The sequence below is a fragment of the Protopterus annectens genome, chromosome 10.part0, assembly GCF_019279795.1.
Source record: "Protopterus annectens isolate FY-2018-M chromosome 10.part0, PAN1.0, whole genome shotgun sequence".
Classification (NCBI taxonomy): Eukaryota; Metazoa; Chordata; order Ceratodontiformes; family Protopteridae; genus Protopterus; species Protopterus annectens.
The window spans coordinates 997,824,103-997,847,414 of record NC_056744.1 but is presented as its reverse complement, the minus strand read 5'-3'; positions in this window follow the sequence as shown (position 1 = coordinate 997,847,414).

Below are 23,312 nucleotides of genomic sequence, written 5' to 3'. Positions count from 1 at the left end.
TGGCGACCCCTAACCCCAAAAGCAGAAAGACACAAACAAACCTCATTTGCTGCTAAAAGCTAAGCAAATGAGGTAAAGTTGCGATCCAGGAAACACTAACCTGGCTGAGTAAGAGTAGTGTTATTTGCAGAAATGTACTCGGTTGGCAACTGAGTACAGGTCTGCAAATAGCAAAACGGAGCCATGACAGCTCCAAATAAAGGATGTATCCAGTTGATGAAGCATGCCGATGGCCAAATATATGGCCATTGGCATTTTTATGTGTTGCAAAATAATAAAAAGTTATTTTTTTCCCTCGATCTCCGATGTTTAAGCGCAGCGCCGCGCAAACGTGCAGCGCAGTAAAAAATCAGAAAATCAAGAATTTAAAAGCCACAAATATGATTTAATTCAAAATATTCATCTGCCATGCAAGTGAATGGCAGGCTGAAGACAACATGGCTACTGAGTAGTGGTTGCTAAGGGGGGAAGCTCGGTGTGAGAGAAGTAACCAAGCATTAGGAGGCAATCCCATGCAAATGAGGATAAGGATAGTGAATCCGAATATTTCCTGCTATGTGAACCATGTCCCTAGAGTGTAAGAGTAGGATAAGGGGAGGAACAGAGTAGAAGATGGGTGACATCATGAGGGGTTATGTATCAAAAAGACTGTAAGCTTATTGGAGCAGAGTGGCATGTGTTTGCTGTGAGTTACTCAGGACTAGGAGAGGTGTGTCTACAGTTGTCTAAACTGAAACCCAGAAACCGAAGGTGTACGCCGTGGCTATCACAAAAGTTTCTTGCAAAGCTGCTTACACTGTGTGCGCACAAGTAAACCCATCTAAGCCTGTGTGCACCCGTGTAAGACTGTGTTAGGCCGTCTAAGCTTGTATACACAAATGTGCACCCGCCTAAGCCTGTGTAAGCTTGTGTAAGCCTGTGTGCGTGCGTGTGTGCGTGTTTGCGCGGTGCTGCCCTCTGTGAAAACAGAAAGGGAAAAGGAAGGAAAATAAGTAGTAGGAAGTACCAAGGAGAACTAGCAGAGCTGCCAGGTGAAATCAATCAGAATCAGCCACTTACACAGGCAGTACAGTAGTCCAGCCCAGCACTTAAAACTCTGCAAACAACATTCCGCCATGTTTTTCTCAGAAACACTGCAGTCAACAAAGAGAAGTGAAAACTTAAAAAGCTTAAACTGAGACATAAAATGTTAGGGGCTGCCATTGCTGTTATAAGGCAACATGTGCAAGATGCTGAGGGTGGTGTCATTGCGAATGCTGCTGAGCAACCCACAGTGAGGAGACGGAGAAGAGTGTACAGACCCAGGGTAACCTACCAGGGGCTACATGAGCTGGAGTAGTGGAGCGCTATACAGTGGACAGAGAGCTCCTACAGAAAATTGTTGAGCTATGCAGGCCACGCCTCACACACAGAACCAACAGAGGGGAACCCATCCCAGTGGAAACCAAGGTATGTGTTGGCCTAAGAATACTAGCAACAGGTACCTTCCAGAGACCAACTGGTGATATGATGGGGATTTCACAGGCATCAGCATCCAGGGTACTGCACCAGTTCCTGAATACCATGTCAGCACGTCGGTGATCATGTATATTTCCCCAATTCCCGTGAGGTGTTGGCCAGCAAATAGCGGAATACCCTGAGGTAGTGGGTGCAATTGACTGCACGCACATACACATCAAAGCACTAGTCGGTGAGCGGGGTAGGGCCTACATCAACTGCAAGGGCTTCCACTCCATCAACTGCCAGGTCATGTGCGATGCCCACGGCGTAATACTGAATGTGTGTTCTGGCTGCCCTGGAAGTTACCATGATTCCCATATCTGGCATCTGACGCAGCTGTACCAGACATTTGCCAATGGGGACATCCCTGACGGTCACCTAGTGGGGATGCTGGATACTCACTGGAGCCGTGGCTGATGACACCCATCAGAAATGCACACACACCTGAACAAGAACTCCATAATGAGGCACATGCACAAACACGAAATGTAATCGAGCGTGTGTTTGGGATGCTCAAGTCATGGTTCAGGTGCCTGGACACATCTGGTGGAGCCTTGCAGTACTCACCAACTACATGTACCCAAATTGTCATGGTATGTGCCATGCTACACAGTATGATCCTGCAAAAACAGCTGCAGCAGGAACAGCATGGGGCAGGGCCAAACAGCCCCCACCATTACCAAGGCCTGCACAGGCACAGCGTGACTCGGAGGAGGAACAACCTGAGCCTGACCCAGTAGGCAGAAGGAGGCATGCCCAGTATGCCTTGGCCTTGGCAAAGAGGCAACACATAGCACATACACTGGCTCAGTAGGAACCCTGAAAATTATACCTCTCTCTAACTCGCACATAAAATAAAAGGGATGCCTAACTTGACACTACCTGTTTCCAAACATGTATAGGGAGTGTAGTATGTGCATCCAACATAGGCAGCCCTGCAGCACCACCTGAGGCATGATTGCCATATTTTAAGCAATATAAAGCAGTGCTAAGCAGTTTTTACCAATATCTAGTATATGTAAACAAAATTGCTCGTGCAATGTTGGCCAAGGTCGGGCAAAGTTGAGCAAAGTCAGTTAAACATGCTCATAACTGCTTTACTGTTCCTTAAGCAGTCTGGTCTGGCCAGCATGAAAATAAAAAGCAGTGACAGGGCTTGAACCTAGGATACCGTGCACTATAGTCACAGTACTGAACCACTAAGCCATGATAGCATTACAGTGGCACAGACACAGCAGGACAATTGTATACTAATGCAAACACAAAGCAATGCTGTATCATGCCCCTAATGAGGCAAATGGGTAAACTCACCCACACGCCTATGCAGACAGAGAACATCAGACCAGGCACTGTGATGTGGGTTGTGTAGGCTATGAAGTTGCAAGCTAATATATGTGACAATGGACACTAAGATCTGTAGTACAGTAGTATGCCTCAAGCCAGTACGATAGGCAGCAGTACAGACTGTAATGGTGTCCTGTACATAGCAGTGCAGGCACAGCAAATGTGGATAAGTGTCAGGTGAAACCCACATCCTATGTACATCCACAGTAACAATCCAGTGTGCCCACGGGTAGAAATGTACAGAGAATAGCTGTCCCCCCTTGTATGTAGAAATGTTGATAAGTCTATGCAAAGTGTCTCATGGAAGCCCTGCAGGCACAGCATGATCCCTGTTGATCTATGACACAAAGGTGAGCCCTGCTGTAAAAATACACCTTGATTTACCATACACATATAGTATAAATGTGTATACTGTGCATGCTCACACACTCCAACAAATGTAGTGGATTTCATTCAGCATCACACTGAAAGGTCATACTGGGCATGCTCACGCACTTAGGCTAAATACAGATGTGATAATAAGGGATCTATGGACAAATGTGTATAGTCATCTCTACTTCCAGAAACACATTCACAAAGTGGTCTGAAAATCCTGCTGTGTGTACACACAAACTGCCAAGGTCTGTGCATGTAGGTCAAAGGAGGTTGTCACTACACAGCAGTCATCAGACCTGTCAGAGAGTACCACAACACACTTGCGATGAATCTGACTAGGCACGTTCAGCAGCTAGAAAGACCAATGAAGTACCTTAACAAGAGGATTACTGGCCTCAAATAGTTGCCCCATGCAACAAGAATGAATCTAACCCAAGCTGTACTCTGTTGCATACTGTCTATGCAGGAGATCTCTGCCCAACAGACAGGTCCAAGTCATGGTTACACTCACATCTGTTCTGAGTTACAGCTCAATGGCACTAAATGTACAGAGCCAACTGATATTGTCAACATCCTGGCAGACAGGATCAGTGTTAACTTTACCCCCCCTCTCACCCATGAAAGAGCACATGTCTATAATGGAAGACTGCACAGTTGCTGTCATCACGGCTGCACAGGTAAAAAACACTCTCCGAAGCCAGTATCACAGCAGCCATGGGACTAGATAACTTCCCTGGCTGTGTAGTATCTACTTCCCTGAAGTAAACATTAACATGGAAGGCCTGTGGCTACTGAAGTTTCCAGAGGACTGCAAACTAGGAGCCAACAGTGTAAACACTAAAGATGTGGACATCCTACAAAAGGGCCTCACTGAGACAGATGGCTGTTGTCCAAGCCAAGCCAAGTACAAAAGTATTTGTACTACTTGTATATTCTACTAGAGTACTGACTGTATATTCTTCTAGTTATCACATGCCATGTAAATGGTCCTCTGTACTACTTATAAATGTTAAGAATTGCTTTGTACTGTTTTCATCTAATATTGTATTGTATCATGGAGCTTTTCTCCCCGGGCCTCCGCTGAAAATGGACCTGTGTCCAGTCGGACTTTCCCAGTTAACAAAAATAAAATAAAATAAAATAAATAAATAAATAAATAAAAAGCCATGGGCTGTAGCTCAATGCCAAAAGGTGCATTATAATCCCCATTGTTAAAATCTCTGTAGCCAAGAACTACAACATAGGTGGTAGTATACCTCACACTGTAAGTGTGACAAGAGACCCTGGGTCACAGGTGGACAGTGGATACATCTGTGATAAGCACATTCCCACAGTAGTCAGGAAACCTTCTTATGTGGCACACCTCATCACAAAATGTGTCTCATGCAGAATAAAAGAGGACAGTGTTACCCTCTACTCACCACTCACTAGAACTATAAAAGAGTACAACGCCACTGTTGCTATGTACCTCACAAGACAAATACAACAACTGGAAAGCCAGCAGCAATACCTCACAAGACAAATACAACTGGAAAGCCAGCAGCAATACCTCACAAAGAGCATTAGTGGCCTGAAATACATGCCATACACAGACCATTGCAAAATGCTCCATCCATACTCTCTTGCATATCGCCTACTCAGAGGTGTTCACTGCGTAGCATACAAAGCTTTGTGAAACATAGAGCTGCTGGATATGATCCACGTAAAGCACTCATAATCACTCTGACCTTTGGACCCAAAACCACGAGTGAAATACAAAAGGAAGGGGTGTAGCCATTTACCTTATGGATATCCACACCTTCAGGTTACTGGCACAGCATGAGGCCTTGGAGACCATGCAAGTGCAACTAACATTGGGTGAAGCTGCCCATCAGATTGTAGCCTGCTACAGATCACGTACCTTGTCTCAGGAACCTCACTCAGTATTCCAGAGAACAATGGCAAATATAAAGGTCCTATCAAACACCATTATATGAGGAGATTACAACTAAAATCCTCAATCAAATCTCCTGCACATAAGGAGCTGCACGGCTAAATGGTATACATTAACAAAAAAGAAAAAAGCCAGCAACTGGTGAACCGTTGAAAAAAGGTAGTTTAATAAACTACCAAAGCCACATAAAGACTCATAACATACCGGTTTCGGCCAAGGGTTTAAACCTGGCCTTCTTCAGTGTTTTACAATAGAGCCAATCATAAGCAGCTTTTATATAGCCTAACTTGACATGATAGGTTAAATAGAACATTAATATGCTCATGAATATTCATTAGTATTATACATCTGACAATTTTATAGGACAACCTATATTATATATTCAATAAACAATATTATATCTCAAAAAATGACATACTGTGCTTACATATTATTTTTATAAACATTCATTAAGACCTGGACTAAATAATGCACCACGTTTGGTGATCCATTTCTTTTCTTTTAGGTCCAGTTTTTTATGCCAACCCCCTTTATTTGTTCTGTCACCAATAATTTTATCAATAATTGTAAAATGAAATTGTGCCATGTTGTGTATAAGAGTGTGTTTATATAGTGCATTAGATGTTTTTTTACATCTAATGTCACTAAGATGTTCCGACACCCGTAGTCTAACAGGCCGAGAAGTTTGCCCAACATAAAACGAGTGACATGTACAACAAGCCATATATATTGCCCAATCGGTATTGCAATTTGCAAAAAATTGAATATCAAACACTTTATTACTATTCCTACTGGTGAATTCTTTTGTTTTCACAATAGATTTACAATTAACACAGTGGCCACAAGGAAGCAACCAATAAGTTTGTCCCCAAAATCGTTGTTTGATATACATTAGGTAAAGTAGATTCAAAATGATGTTTGTAATGATTGAAGTAACCCGCCAGATTCTTTCCTTTACGAAAGGAGAATAAACATTTATTTGGAATGATTGTTCTAATCCTAGTGTCTGCTTCCAATATGTTCCAATTATCCTGAATAATATTGATAAAGTTATTAGTATTTCTACCATATGTTGTTGTAAAACGCAATGTATTTGTCTTTATAGGTTTCTTCTTCAATAGATTTGATCTGTGTAAGCCTGAGGCATAATGAGCCATTGTAACATACCCTGAGCTATAACCCCTATCAATAAATCTATTGTACAAATCTTGAGCATGATGACCAAAACTGATATTATCAGAACAATTCCGTCTAATTCTAATAAATTGTGATTTTGGAATGTTTTGGCGATGTGTTTTGGATGAAAGCTGTAGCGTGGAGAATGGTGTTATATTGGGGAAATTTTCTATAAATTTCAGTTTTAGAGTATTATCCAAATTCCTAGTTACCAAAACATCCAAAAAGTTATTGATTTTGATCATAGGTAATGGTAAATTGTATTCCCCATTTGTTATCATTCAAGTATTCCATGAATTCTTGTAGGTATGAAACATCCGATCTCCACACCATCCAGCAGTCATCCAAATATCTACCAGATGTCAATATCAGGTAGAAAAGATTATGAGTATCATCATAAATCATAATCTGTTCTATATAGCCATAAATAGGTCAGCATATATGGGGCAAAAGATGCCCCATTGCTGTACCCTTGATTTGTAAAAACATTCCTGATTGTAGAAAAAACATTTTGGTCAACACATGCTCAGTTACATTTAATAAAAAAGTATTGAATCCTGGTGGATACATATTGGATTGATGCAACCAAAATTCAATAGCATCCAATCCCGCCCAATGTGGAATATTAGTATATAATGAACACACGTCCAAAGTACAGAGCCACCAATCAGAATCTAACTGCATGTCATTCACAATACCCAAAAATTGAGTAGTGTCCTGTATACGTGATCTGACAAATGTTAACAAAGGTTTCAGATGCATAGTCAGAAATTCAGAAAGGGGCTCGGTTACACAACACGGCACAATTTCATTTTACAATTATTGATAAAATTATTGGTGACAGAACAAATAAAGGGGGTTGGCATAAAAAACTGGACCTAAAAGAAAAGAAATGGATCACCAAACGTGGTGCATTATTTAGTCCAGGTCTTAATGAATGTTTATAAAAATAATATGTAAGCACAGTATGTCATTTTTTGAGATATAATATTGTTTATTGAATATATAATATAGGTTGTCCTATAAAATTGTCAGATGTATAATACTAATGAATATTCATGAGCATATTAATGTTCTATTTAACCTATCATGTCAAGTTAGGCTATATAAAAGCTGCTTATGATTGGCTCTATTGTAAAACACTGAAGAAGGCCAGGTTTAAACCCGGGCCGAAACCGGTATGTTATGAGTCTTTATGTGGCTTTGGTAGTTTATTAAACTACCTTTTTTCAATGGTTCACCAGTTGCTGGCTTTTTTCTTTTTTGTTAATGTATACCATTTAGCCGTGCAGCTCCTTACGTGCAGGAGATTTGATTGAGGATTTACGTTGGTTCACTTCCTGCTGGGGGAATCATGGTGGACTGTAAGTGTGTTGGATTTATTCAACTATCTAATTATTGCTCATCTTGGATTTTTATTTGGATGACCTTTATGATACGCTGTGCTATATAGGTCTGAGCAAATTGATTCTGACAACTAATTTTTGCACCAAGTTGTTTCTATGATTCAATGATCCAGGTACCATGACTCTTTTACTAATTGCGTCAAAAATATATAGAGGCTCTTACTAATAGTAGAAGGGCTTATATATGCTATATCGTGCTACACTATTATTGTGTATTGGGACTGCTATTTTTTATGTAGTGGAATTTTGCGACTAGTGTTATTCACTAACTTCTTTTGACACCATCATCAAAAGTAAACCTAGCTGGTTATGTGCCTCAAAGATTCAGTTATTGGGCCACTATACTACTAGTTTCAACTACATAGAGGATGATGTTAACCAGAGAAGGGGCCGCACATTTTATGTGGTAAGACGTCGCTTTTTCTACATTGAATTCTACCATTTTTGGTGCGGAACCTATCATACCCACAAGGAAACCGTAATATCTTTTTTTCAAGAAAATTTCCCGTGGACACATTTTCAATTTGGATTATTATATTTTCTGATTGGCGGTGAATTACGACCAGCATTACTGAAGTTCTTTGATGGACATATTACTGAAACATATTCTGAAATGTATGGGGGTATTGATGTAATGTATAATCACTGTTATTAAGGTTTTTTTCTCTAATATATGTTAAGCGTTGTGCTTGATGCTAATTATTTCAGGGCCTGTATATGTAATCTGGTGAGTCGTCATCTTCCTGCATCTAATTCTACCATCTCTGTTGTGAAGTTTACCGTGCGGTTGCATCAACATTTTATATTGGGACTGTTTCTTTTTCTACACAATCGTGCATGGGTACTAAGATGTTTGGTGCTCACTTATGACAATACTATTTCATCTAATATGTGCGAATTCATCTAATATTCTATTTAGAACAAACTCTGGTGGACTGTGTTCCATTTTATCTTTTATAAACAACAGCGACTACTGTCTAAAGCCTTCATTAAGGAACTATGACTAATACTGGCCCTATGAACAATTCATTATATGGATATGGACACAAATAAATACATTTATATTAGGGCATGATAATCATAAATGTTTGGATAATTATTCCATAATTGTGGTTACCAACAATAGAGCTTCAATACTGTGCTTTGCACCTGTTTGACAAACATAAGAAAGCTTGGTCAGAAAGTATATGGAATATTTCTTTTGTTCATTTTTCATTGATGTGTACTTGGTTCAGTTTATATTAGGGCCCAAATTTAATCATTATTATTTGTTCCCTGAATGGCATATCATCTTTCTTAGATGTTAAGTGGAACATTGTTTTATGGTCTCCCAAGAAAATAATTTTTTGTAAATGGTTGTTAATATGATGGGTTTCGACTACCTTAGCGATTATGTTTATTGCATTATATAAATGTCCAATTTAAAATAGTAATCTCAATGTTGGATGTTTTATAACATCTTGTGAACACTATTTCATCATTAGTATATTATATGGTCCATAGAACTATTGTATTTATGTGCTCTATGAACATATATGAGTAAGGTTTGCAAATACACAGTTTCATTTTTATGCCAAATGTTATTGGGCACCCCTTCCACAATATTGGTTATAATCTCTTTAGTGTTAGTATTATTATAATTGCATATGCTCATATAAACCCTTTGAGTATAGTTGTATTTCATGTTTATTATTAGTCTGTTTGTTACAATATTGTGGGTTTGTGCCCTGAATGATTGTAATAATATACCAAAAAATTTTTTGCAACCCACATTGGACCATTCTATGCTTTACAAATATGCTAAATGTGTTTCGATCACATATGTGCTAATAGGTATACTATCACCCTCATAAAAATTACTTCTTAAATAATTCAATATTGGGCTTGCTAGATTGCCTCAATTAGTACACTGTACTGTATAAGGTTTCCTCTCATTCAAGTGGACTGTTTATCTCTATATTATATATATATATTAGAGGACCCTTAGGATAATTATTGTGATATATTTATTACTCTAATACTCAATATAGATATATTTTCAACTGTGCACTAATAGGCTTATATCACCAGTTGTTTATTCTGGTGCACGTTTCCGAAATAAATGTAATAGTCATATACAAAATTGAGGTTTATTGAACTACATAGTGTGTACAGTTAGGCTTTATTTCTTACCTCTGAGACCACTAAGAATAAAAATATTTTACATCTATATTATTTAGTATAATTTGGATGCCAAGCAATGGTTTGGGAGTAATATTCAATATACCATTATTGTCCTGTATATGACGTGGCTATAAGGTGTATCATTTAGGTACTGATAGTATATTGCCATTATTGTCTGATTATTTTTAGAATTAAGTACAGGACGTGGTTATACTGACAATAATTTGGACAATACAAAACCAACCATGGATTTAAATAAAATATTTTTGAACTTGTCGGCAGATAAGGATGATCTTGCACCTTTTGGTATTGGTGATGAATCAGTGGCCTCTGGGAATATTATTTCCATGAAGCCTGAACAAAAATGTGAAAAAAAATTTTGCTGAACTCAATAAAAACATGAAAACACTTAGATCTTGTGTTTGGCACCACAAATTACTTAAAGCCTATTTGGCTAAGGGCATTTGCCCAAGGGGTCTCAGGGTTAAAATTCAGCCTTTAGTGGCAGACCCTGATGAAAGTTTAACTTCAGAATGGTCTGCAATCCAACAAGAGTGTTCAACCAAATTTGTAAATTCTTTATCTGACTATTATGCTAGGACTATTGATAAAGAAACCAGTTCAGTTCTAAAGTCCATTGAAGAATGTAACTACTACCAAAATGAAAGTTACTTTCCTGCTACTTTGAAACTTAGTACTGAACTACTAAGTTTTGATACTATTTTGAAAGAAAGAAAATCAAAAAATTCACTCGTGATCTTCGGATTATGAGAAGGGCAACCTTTCAAAAATGTTAGACATGTTAGATTCCAAGATGGGCAGAATAAAAACAAAAATTCATTTAATTATAAAAGGAAACGTCCGCGTTCTATACTGAAAGGACGTGCTAGTAATATTGAATCTACGGATTATGACACTTCATCAGGGACAGACACGGAGACACAGTCCACTTTGGATTCCCCACTCCCAAACGAAAAATTGTACATCCCCTTTAGGGAACATAGAGGGAGGAGGGGTGGCAGGAAGCACAGGAAAAGTTACAAGTCTACAAAATTTGATGCAAATACTGACGAACAAGTAAATAATGTATACAATATTTCAAGTACTGAACTTACAGTTGAACAAACATCATTACTTAATAAAGGATTATCTTTCATTCCGGGTTTTTTTGTGCCTGAGGATAATTTCACACAATATTTATTTTCATTTTGTAGACTTATTAATCTCAAATAATTTTTTCAGGATAAAGAAGATGCTGTACAATCACAAACTGATTCTTTCAAATATCATACTTCATCATTCACACCCCCCATGCATCCTACTGTTAATCTATTTTTGCGCAGTGTTCTTAATGAGTTACACTTTCAATACAATCATTGTTCACCAATTTCCAACAACATGACTGATGTGGATATATCCTGTTTAGAAGAATTAGTACGCAATAAGGATTTGGTCATTATCAATGCAGACAAGGGAGGGGCTGTGGTAGTATTAGATTGGAGCTATTATGATATTGAAGCACATAAACAATTGGATGATGCTCGGTACTATACAAAAATGCCACTTGATCCCACCCCAGTGTTTAAAAAAGAAATAGATGAATTCTTACATTCTGCTCTTGATAATGGCATTATATCCAAAAAAACGTTTAACCATTTAACAATCTCTGACCCCACTAGACAGTATATCTATTTTCTGCCGAAAATACATAAAGATCTCTTACATCCACCCGGTAGGCCGATTGTGTCGGGCATGGGATCATTAACCGAGCCCCTTTCTGAATTTCTGACTATGCATCTGAAACCTTTGTTAACATTTGTCAGATCACGTATACAGGACACTACTCAATTTTTGGGTATTGTGAATGACATGCAGTTAGATTCTGATTGGTGGCTCTGTACTTTGGACGTGTGTTCATTATATACTAATATTCCACATTGGGCGGGATTGGATGCTATTGAATTTTGGTTGCATCAATCCAATATGTATCCACCAGGATTCAATACTTTTTTATTAAATGTAACTGAGCATGTGTTGACCAAAAATGTTTTTTTCTACAATCAGGAATGTTTTTTACAAATCAAGGGTACAGCAATGGGGGCATCTTTTGCCCCCATATATGCTGACCTATTTATGGCCTATATAGAACAGATTATGATTTATGATGATACTCATAATCTTTTTCTACCTGATATTGACATCTGGCGTAGATATTTGGATGACTGCTGGATGGTGTGGAGATCGGATGTTTCATACCTTCAAGAATTCATGGAATACTTGAATGATAACAAATGGGGAATACAATTTACCATTACCTATGATCAAAAATCAATAACTTTTTTGGATGTTTTGGTAACTAGGAATTTGGATAATACTCTAAAAACTGAAATTTATAGAAAATTTCCCCAATATAACACCATTCTCCATGCCTCGAGCTTTCATCCAAAACACATCGCCAAAAACATTCCAAAATCACAATTTATTAGAATTAGATGGAATTGTTCTGATAATATCAGTTTTGGTCATCATGCTCAAGATTTGTACAATAGATTTATTGATAGGGGTTATAGCTCAGGGTATGTTACAATGGCTCGTCATTATGCCTCAGGCTTACACAGATCAAATCTATTGACGTACAAGAAGAAACCTATAAAGACAAATACATTGCGTTTTACAACAACATATGGTAGAAATACTAATAACTTTATCAATATTATTCAGGATAATTGGAACATATTGGAAGCAGACACTAGGATTAGAACAATCATTCCAAATAAATGTTTATTCTCCTTTCATAAAGGAAAGAATCTGGCGGGTTACTTCAATCATTACAAACATCATTTTGAATCTACTTTACCTAATGTATATCAAACAACGATTTTGGGGGACAAACTTATTGGTTGCTTCCCTTGTGGCCACTGTGTTAATTGTAAATCTATTGTGAAAACAAAAGAATTCACCAGTAGGAATAGTAATAAAGTGTTTGATATTCAATTTTTTGCAAATTGCAATACCGATTGGGCAATATATATGGCTTGTTGTACATGTCACTCGTTTTATGTTGGGCAAACTTCTCGGCCTGTTAGACTACGGGTGTCGGAACATCTTAGTGACATTAGATGTAAAAAGACATCTAATGCACTATATAAACACACTCTTATACACAACACGGCACAATTTCATTTTACAATTATTGATAAAATTATTGGTGACAGAACAAATAAAGGGGGTTGGCATAAAAAACTGGACCTAAAAGAAAAGAAATGGATCACCAAACTTGGTGCATTATTTAGTCCAGGTCTTAATGAATGTTTATAAAAATAATATGTAAGCACAGTATGTCATTTTTTGAGATATAATATTGTTTATTGAATATATAATATAGGTTGTCCTATAAAATTGTCAGATGTATAATACTAATGAATATTCATGAGCATATTAATGTTCTATTTAACCTATCATGTCAAGTTAGGCTATATAAAAGCTGCTTATGATTGGCTCTATTGTAAAACACTGAAGAAGGCCAGGTTTAAACCCGGGCCGAAACCGGTATGTTATGAGTCTTTATGTGGCTTTGGTAGTTTATTAAACTACCTTTTTTCAACGGTTCACCAGTTGCTGGCTTTTTTCTTTTTTGGAGATTACAACTACCCAAACATTGAGTGTGTGAATTACTCGTATACAACATCCTTTGCCCAATGTGTCCTACAATTAAGAAACTCTAACACCCTGGAACAGCTGGTCAGCACGCCCACTACAGGTGACAACATACTGGACATGATCATCACCAACATGGGGTACCAGTGTTCCACAACAGATATAAACCCCTCGCTGGGAATATCAGATCATGAAGTAATCACACTGAACATCCACATCCCGCCCCCACACCCAGTCAATGAAACCACTGTGAAGACATTTGCAAAAGCAAACTGCACACTTCCCAAGACCAAAGTGGAAATTTCCGAAGACCTCTTGATATAGGATAATGGTATGCAATCTGCAGAAACATTTACAAGTGCATCCTATGAGCATCTACAGGGATGCATGGAATGAGACATCGCAAATAAAACCAAGATGCAGTCCTCCAAAAATAGGACAACAAGCAGATGTTTGTTGTCCATAAATAAGCTAGACAAGAGAAGGAGGAAATGAACACATGATAGATCCAACTTCACTAAAGGAAAGGCATCAATGATCATTATCAGGAAGAAATGATGATCGCTCATAAAATAGTCCAAGGACGGTTTCTAAAGACAAATATCCAAGGAATGTAAGAATAACAACCACAAAGCCTTCAGTCGCTATACCAGACATGTAGGTGTCAAGTTCCAAATATGCTGTCAGCTACTGAAAAAAGGAATGAAATACACCAAACCAACTTTCATAGTCCACATCCAGGGGGACAAGTTCAGTGTAAACTCCCCCCATCACCCCCAAAAGGGCCTGTGTCCATCACAGAAGGATGCAGAGACCCAGACGTCATGGACATACAGGTAAAGACAGGCCTCACCAAAGCTAAGAACATAGCATCAATGTGACTGTATGTTGTCCCAGGCTGCATCTTACACTAGGCCCATAAGGAACTATAAACTCACCTACATTTACTGTCCATACTCAACCGTACCACAGGCTATGTACCCAAAGAATGGCATACACTAACAGTCATCCAGCTCCACAAAGGATGTGCCAAAACAGAACCTGGAAACCATTGCCCAATATGTCTACTCAGCCGGGTCTACAGAGTTATTGAGCCAATTGTCATGGAACCCATACACTGAGACATTGGAGATCTCCAGACACTGGACTCTACACAACTTTGCCTTGTTAAAGGCAGAGCCTGGCTCCCAAACCTAGTTGAGTTATTTAAAACAGTTACCATGAACATAGATGGACTTAAAAGTAGTCCACACAGCCCACCTGGACCTCATTAAGGGCTTACTACACCATTCCCCACTCTGTCATCATGGACAAGTGTACCAGCTTGAACATTAATAGCTATGTCACAGAATGGGTTGTCAAGTGGCTCACAGATCAAACACACATTTTTATAGTTGCAGGTGCCATGTCCAACTCTAAGCCAGTCACAAATGGCATCACACAGGTCTTGGTCCTGGGACCCCACCTGTTCAGTAGATACTGCTCAGAGGTACAGGGAAGCACGGCAGGTGTATGACTGAACAGGTTTGTAGATGAATGGTAACTGTGGTCCATAATCGACTGTAAAGCTGACATGGACATCCTCCAGAAGTGACTTACAGAGACAGATCCCTGGTGTCAAAAGAATGCCCTCAAGCTGAATGGCAAAGAATGCATAGTCATCCCCTTTGGGTAAAACAAAGTGCACACAAATCACCACAAAGGTGGTAATCCAGCATGTACGGAGAAAGTCATTATGGCCCTGGGGACACAGGTAGATAGTAAACTCACCTTTGATGATCACATGCCCAAAGTGTTTAGACATTCCTTCAATGTAGCCCATCTAATGTCACCTAATGTAACCCACTTTGTATAGTCTGATGATGTCATCATCCTACAAATATACCTATGGAAAGGATAATTCCCAGTAATGTGTATAGCGTGTTGTGTTAATGTGTACTCCTGTAGTATCATGAAGTAGTTAGGTAGGGGTTTGAATCCTGCACTGGACAACTGTGTGTGTGTTTGTGTGTGGTCTCCTTGGGAAGGAGCAACTTTTTAGGAGAGTAGTAAGAGACTTCAAGAGCAGTAAACTAACCTTTGTCAAGTCTGATGATGTCACCATCCTACAAATATACCTGTGGAAAAGATAACCTCCAGTAATGTGTATAATGCCTCATGTTAATGCGTACTCCTCTAGTATCATGAAGTAGTTAGGTATGGATTTGAATCCTGCACTGGCCAAGTGTGTGTGTGTGTGTGTGTGTGTGTGTGTGTGTGTGTGTGTGTGTGTGTGTGTGTGTGTGTGGTCTCCTTGGGAAGGAGCAACCTTTTAGGAGAGTAGTGAAACACCTCAAAAGTGGTAAACTAACCTTTGTCAAGTCTGATGATGTCACCATCCTATAAATATACCTGTGGAAACTAGTATCATGAAGTAGTTAGGTAGGGGTTTGAATCCTGCACTGGACAACTGTGTGTATGTGTGTGAAGGAGCAACCTTTAGGAGAGTAGTGAAACACCTCAAAAGTGGTAAACTAACCTTTGTCAAGTCTGATGATGTCACCATCCTACAAATATACCTGTGGAAAAGAAAACTCCTAGTAATATGTATAGCGCATCATGTTAATGCGTACTCCACTAGTATCATGAATAGGTAGGGGTTTGACTCCTGCAGTGGACAACTGTTTAGGTGTGTGTGGTCTCCTTGGGAAGGAGCAACCTTTTAGGAGAGTAGTGAAACACCTCAAAAGTGGTAAACTAACCTTTGTCAAGTCTGATGATGTCACCATCCAACAAATATACCTGTGGAAAAGAGAACTCCCAGTAATATGTATAGCGTGTCGTGTTAATGTGTACTCCTCTAGTATCATGAAGTAGTTAAGTAGGGATTTGAATCCTGCACTTGGTGAGTGTGTGTGCTGTATGTGTGTGACACTGTTGGTCAATGTGTTGTGGGTTTTGCTTTTACTACTGTATGACATATCAATATGCATTGCACATGTGAACTAGCTGTGTGGCAAATACATATATGTACATGTTACCTCAATGATTGCATGTGTGGGAACCCTGCTTTCTCCAAGAACACAGATGTCATCCTTGCCAGACTGTGCTGCTGCTTCCCAGACCTTAGGTCACATCTGTATGCTTGTGACAAGCCCAGCCACTGCAGTGATCCCTGGCCTAGGTCATCTGTGTCACACAAAGTCATTACGGTTCCTATTGGAATGTGTGTGTGAGGGTATATGTCAGACCTGTTCAAACGCAGCAAAGTCTGTCAATGATGACTATTTATAACAGGTGTTGAACAACCTTTGTGGATATGCATGCAGACCCCTTATTGCTTATGTGATCCACCAAGGGATCTCAAAATACCTTTGGAAATGTGATTAACAAAGGACAGATGATGTAACATTTGGTTGCATGTACACATCGGTACCTGTTCATCATGTTGTTGGCTACTACCTATGTGGTACTGTGGGGATAATATGTTCCGTAAAGGTGGATGACTATGCTTAGTTTTGCTTATATGTTTCCAGCATGGGTTTGACAACAGGCATCTGTCTGTATGATACCCTTGTGCAGGATGTGTGTGTCATCTGGGGAATGCATTATAGGCCACAGTATGCATTACCAGACGTGGACGGACATATCCCTACTGTGATTGCTTGTACCTAAGAGAGCTATATGCCAAACAGGAGTGGTGTCAGTAATGGGTGCAGGTGAATACCAGTGGTTACTGGCATATTATAGTACCTGAAGGATCCAAATGTAGCTGTGTGTCCTACATCTGTGTGTCGGTTGTCAAGACATCATCTAACAACTGGTTATGGTCAGGCTGTGGAAGTGATTTATACTACCACAATGCAAAAAAATGACAGATAGTAACAGTATCACCTACAGCATAGTGTCAAACCATGTCATACACACATGTGTAGTCAGGTTCCGGAATGTGTGTAGTACAATGCATACTGGCCACCAATAGAAACTATGGAGTGTTACTGTGTAATACAGATCATGTCACCCTGGCCATGTGTCCACTCTGCACGTACATGCAGACAGTGCACCTCCACCATGTTCACAACTGTACACCTGCAAATCTGTGCTCCACACATACTGTCCACTCTCTAACACATGCTGCCAATACTGCACACATCAGCCAAGTGGCACGTGGCCAGACAATACACAATTGGAGCCAACAGTGGTGTAAATTACACTACAATGACAATGATAGCTTTAATGCATCATGCCTGCGCAACTACACCTTCAAGCATATCATTACACTCTACTGCTGACAACATGCTAACATTGCTATACTGCTATATAGACACCCTGTGCATCAGCACCATGGTAGCCTGTTCCTGCATTGATGTTACAGATGACAGGAGGTGGCACAGGTTTCATCATATGTACAGGGTGTGTTGTTGGTTTGCCAGAGGCCTACAGTGAGCCATCCACTTGACATATATGTGTGTGTGTGTCTGTGAGGGGCAAGAATACTGGAATGGGCCAATGTTGTAATGTATGTGGGTATGTGTTAGCCCTAGGTGTCTGGAGTATGTGTGTGTGTCTGCATGCACACCATGTGGCTGCCATATTCGGGTATTTGTGGGACAGCCACAGACTGTACCTGCGAGGCTTTACAGATCACCATCTCTGGCCACGGATATGGTACCTGTGCCTGGCAGGGGTGCTACTGACACTATCAGGTACTAAGCCAGACTGGGTGCTATCCCCAGTGGTGGATGGATGTATGTACACTGGACACAGGTCCCTGCTGGAACTGTCCAGAGCCACGTGCACGTGGTCTCCTAGGACATTCTATGGACAGCCCACCCCCAACATTGCTTGGGCTGGTACTGCCACTACGGGAGAGGCTGTGGCTTGAGGGATGTCTGCGGCGACTGCCAGCTGTTGATCTTGCTGGCATACGTCCACATCGATGTCTCAACCGTCCCGCACTGTCCTGACACATGGACATGACATTGCAGAGGATATCTAATGTCTCTCCCCAACGTCTATAAGTGACCTCGGTGTAATGACGGATGGCACCAGCTAGGTCATGGATACTGTCAATGACAGCGGTGTTATGTGCCCTCTGTGCCCTTAGTCCCTGTCTGGTGTACCGTTCCATACGTGCCTGTGCCTCCATGACAGCCTGGAACATGCGTGACATTTTCAGACCTGTGGCATGTTTGCCAGTGGCATGATAAGCAGCAGTGCTCCTACAAGAACCCCTGGACATCTGCCTATGTGGTACCCTTCCAGACATCTGGGTATGGCTGCTGTGTTGGGATGCATGTGCCATGGATACCACACTGTCCTGTCCAATGCCAACTGTACGCTGTCCCTCAGCTGTGGGCATTAGTGATGGATGTATTGGCAGTATGACTGTATGCATGGATGGGGTGGACAGCTGTGTACTGTTGATTGGTGGCCCAATGACAGACCCTGACAAACACGCCTGTGCCTCCACACACCTATCTTCATTATCACTATGTGGCTCAGTGACATCAGTTTCCCTGCTGCAGTGAACCAGCCCTAACACAGCACCTGTGGGAGGAAGACAGGAAACACACTTTACGACCTGTACATGATGTCAACACACATGCACACATGAACACATGCACACATGCACACAAATACACTCCTCACTACAGCAGATACCCACACACACCACCAGCAATCCAAAACATACTCAATAGTGGTTTAAGGTGGGTTACAGTATCACAAGGCAAACAGTCATATCACACGTGTCAGCATGCAGAAAATTTGTTGCTCAAGACCATGCAGTCCGAGTGTAGACAGCCCTTGTTATTAACAGTATACATGGCTTTGATGCATGTGTGTTGTTGTTCAGTGATTGGCCTCACCCTGGAATGCAGTGTGTACATGGACACAACATTGCTGTGCAAGTATTAAAAGGTCTGCAATATCCTGTGCACCATCACTCATAGGTATACATACCATGGCTGGATGTGTTTCTGTGTGTCACATAGATATCCATTTCTGATTACAGTGTCTGTGTCTGTAGCAGATAATTGTGGACACAGGTTTAGCACATGCATGCTATGTATACACACAGGATGAATGGTGCATGTATATGTGATGGAATACCATCGCTCAACATGGCCATTGTACAGTGGTTTTGGTGAGTGTAGGACATATTGTGGACATGCCAGTGCCAGCCATGACATGGCATGCTACAACATGGCTGCAACATTGAACATCACACATACCCAATGTGTGTCATGTGACCTATACACTCAATAGCATTACAAGACATATATGTGTCACTTTGTACAAATGGTGATTGCTATGCATATTGTGTATAGGTGCATATGTTTGCACACACACAACAATGAGGTGCATAGCAATGACTTCTGTGTGTAGTACTGTGGTCACTGTAACTGGATGGGGTGTAGTACCATGAGCCATCATCATCATGCATCATGTGGTCACTCAAGGCTACTAATGTGTGCCAGACCGCCACCTAGCATGCTGTAACTGTACTGCAGTACCGTGGCTACATTCACAATTACACAGCCACTTGTCACATGGATTTGTAAGGTGCCCAATAGGGAGCATTGCCTAGCATGAAGGTGTTATGTGTTGAAGAGTGTCACACAGCCCCATGATAGGCCTCTACCCCTCACGTATATTATGTGTGCTGTGTGGATGACATGTGGGATACTGAAATGTGACCTTACAGCAGGTGTCTGGATACGCCATGTGTAGCATGTTAAAGTGTACTGCATATGACAAAGTTGTGTATGTTGTGTAAATGTGTATCAACTATGCCTATCCAATGTCCAGTACGGTGTTGCCACAATTCTGTGTGATGCTCTGTGTTATTGCATGTGATTGAAACAGCTACTGACATTACTGAGATGTGCATAGTCTCACAGCAAACATGCACAGCATGCATTATGCTTAGGTGTTTTATGTGTACATGGCCTACACCTCACCTATGACATGCACATTTCATTAGCAATATTACATTTATAACACACTCACCAGCATCGACCGGCTGCCTTGCTGTCACACCAGAGGGACCTACAAGAATATGAGACCATTTGTCAGTGGCCACAACTGTGGCACTGCTACTGTGAGTTTGCTAAACTACAGTCGTACAACAGTCGACAGTCACAGGCGTACAGATTATATTCCACATATCATTATTGCACAACACTAGGCAGCACAACTGCTAAACACACAGTACACATCTCACATATGCATAATCTACCAATACAGGTAACAGTAGTCTACAGATAGGGCATGTTACCTGCACGCTGCATGTCAACATGCTGGGTGACTCCGGCCTCCATGATGACACATGTATGTTGCTGTTCCTGTTGTTGGCCAGGAGCCACCACGCCTATGAGCAGCTCCTCCACTCTGGTGAGGGTGGGATGAATGGCTACCCCACCACCTGTGGCAAGCTGTTATCTACGGATATCAGATGCACACTGCCGGGCATGTCTAATTAAATCACTGCAGTGATGGCGTACCTGCTCATATGTCTGGTTATGCATGCCTATGTCATTTATCTGACAAACAAGATCTTGCCACAGTGCAGTCCGCTCATGCTGGTCCTGGCTGGTTCTAGAGAACAGTAGAGTGTAGTGCAGCACCAGGCTGCTGTGTATTTCCTCTTCCTCTGCAGCTGTATAACACGGGTTGCATTGGTGGGCCATGCCCCTGGAACACAATTAATATGTGTGAGCAAGTTATGTGGTACACTTAACATTCTGAAGTACAGCTATGAATTAACTGCCATATATAGCATCCAATTGGCTGTCAGAGGATACACACGTTCAATACCACATATTAGTGCTCAGGCTACAACTGGCTGACAGTGCCTGCCACGCTCTATATATAAAACCATGTTCTGCACAGCAGCAAAGAGAAACCAGTATGTAAGACTATACACCAGTACATGGCAACTGTATGTGACACAATGCACCACCTAGCCACAGGAGGTGTATATCAAGCTAATGCATAAAGAAAGATGTCATCCATTGCAATGAATGTAAAGTACAGTTACAGTATTACCAGTATACCACCCTAGTCGTTGATGCCAAACCCCTGCCTAACATATGTGCACAGTTGATAATATAGGTGGCATACTGCTGTACTATACTATACATGTTGCTAGATACACACGTATACCCTGTAACACACATATGATTGAGGGCATGGTACAGGCATAATTACACACACATCAGACATACATACAACACATAAATGTATGCCAACCCAGATGAGCTATACCTGTGGTACCATACAGTCCTGTGTGTCACTACTTACAAAACCTTATGCCTGAGGTATGTAATCTGTGAGGACTACAGGGAACACACAAAACAGTGTTTCCAAACAATGTGAACATACACCATACTGTACTGTTTAGGCCTACAGCTTCAGGTAGTACTACAGTTCATATGGGAGTTCGATTCACCAGCAGTACCGCTCACTAAGCATACATGTATTGCTTTAGCCTACAATGGGACACCACAGTTGACAACAAGGGACTACGTCACACCATATGCCATACTACTTTTTCTGCCTAGCAATAGCATACAGATCTTTTGCTGGGATCACAGTTAGGACACAAACTACCATGACAGAAACAATTTCATACTAAGCTATCACACCTTTACAGACCTTGCACACATTCACTATCACACTCAGTCAACTTCAGATAGAAATTATTGCACTAGGTACATGTGTGTGTGCATCGTGTCATAGGTAGGTAATACGCTATTGGCCCTAGGGCCTACAGCAGTCTAGTCATACACTACCCTGGCCTTTGACACACATGTAATTTAATTTCACTTGCCCCTGTCAACCAGAGCCACAGAGGTGATTCCCGGGATGTATTTCCTATTTCCCAACCAATCATCAGGAGTATTTATGACAACTGCTAATGAGGAGCTTTGTTTGCTCTTGATAGGTGGTTTGTTCCAGAGTATGGCATGTCTCTGAGATGGGAATCTATCCCTCCAGCATGTGCTGTTTAGTGAGCTGGCAAGGTTTAGGGCCCTAGAGCGTGTATCTTGGAGGGATTGTAATAGGTTTACGTGGAGGATGTCCAACAGCTATGGGTGTGACATAGCTCTGTATGTTAGGCAGAGGTCACCTCTGAGTAGGCGGTATGCAACGCAGTCTAGCTGTGGTTTTGTGAGTCGGTCTGCATAGGGCATCTATTTGAGGCCAGTATTACTCTTTGTGAGGTATGTCTGTGACCTTTCCAGTTGCTGTAGTTGTCATGGGAGGTACATACCACATGGGGCTTTGTACTCTATAATGGGTTTTCAGTGTGATGAGTAGAGGGGAACACTGACCTATATTTCCCTAGATGACACACCTTTTGTGATGACGTGTACCATGTAGACAGATTACATGACTTGTGTGGCACTGTGATTATCAAAGGGGAGGCTACTGCCCACCTGTGTCCCATGTTCCCTTATCACACCTTCGGTTAGGTAGACTACCACCTATGTGGTAGTTAATGGGTACAGTGTTTTGGCAAGAAGGGATGGCACTGCAATGTCAACACTGAGTTTCAGTCCATGCCTTGGTCACCAGGCACCTGTCGCAGTAAGTATGACCCTGTCTCTCTCTCTCTCTCTATATATATATATATATATATATATATATATATACATATATATATATATATATATATATATATATATATATATATATATATATATATATATATATATATATATATATATATATATATATATATATATATATATATATCTATATATATATAT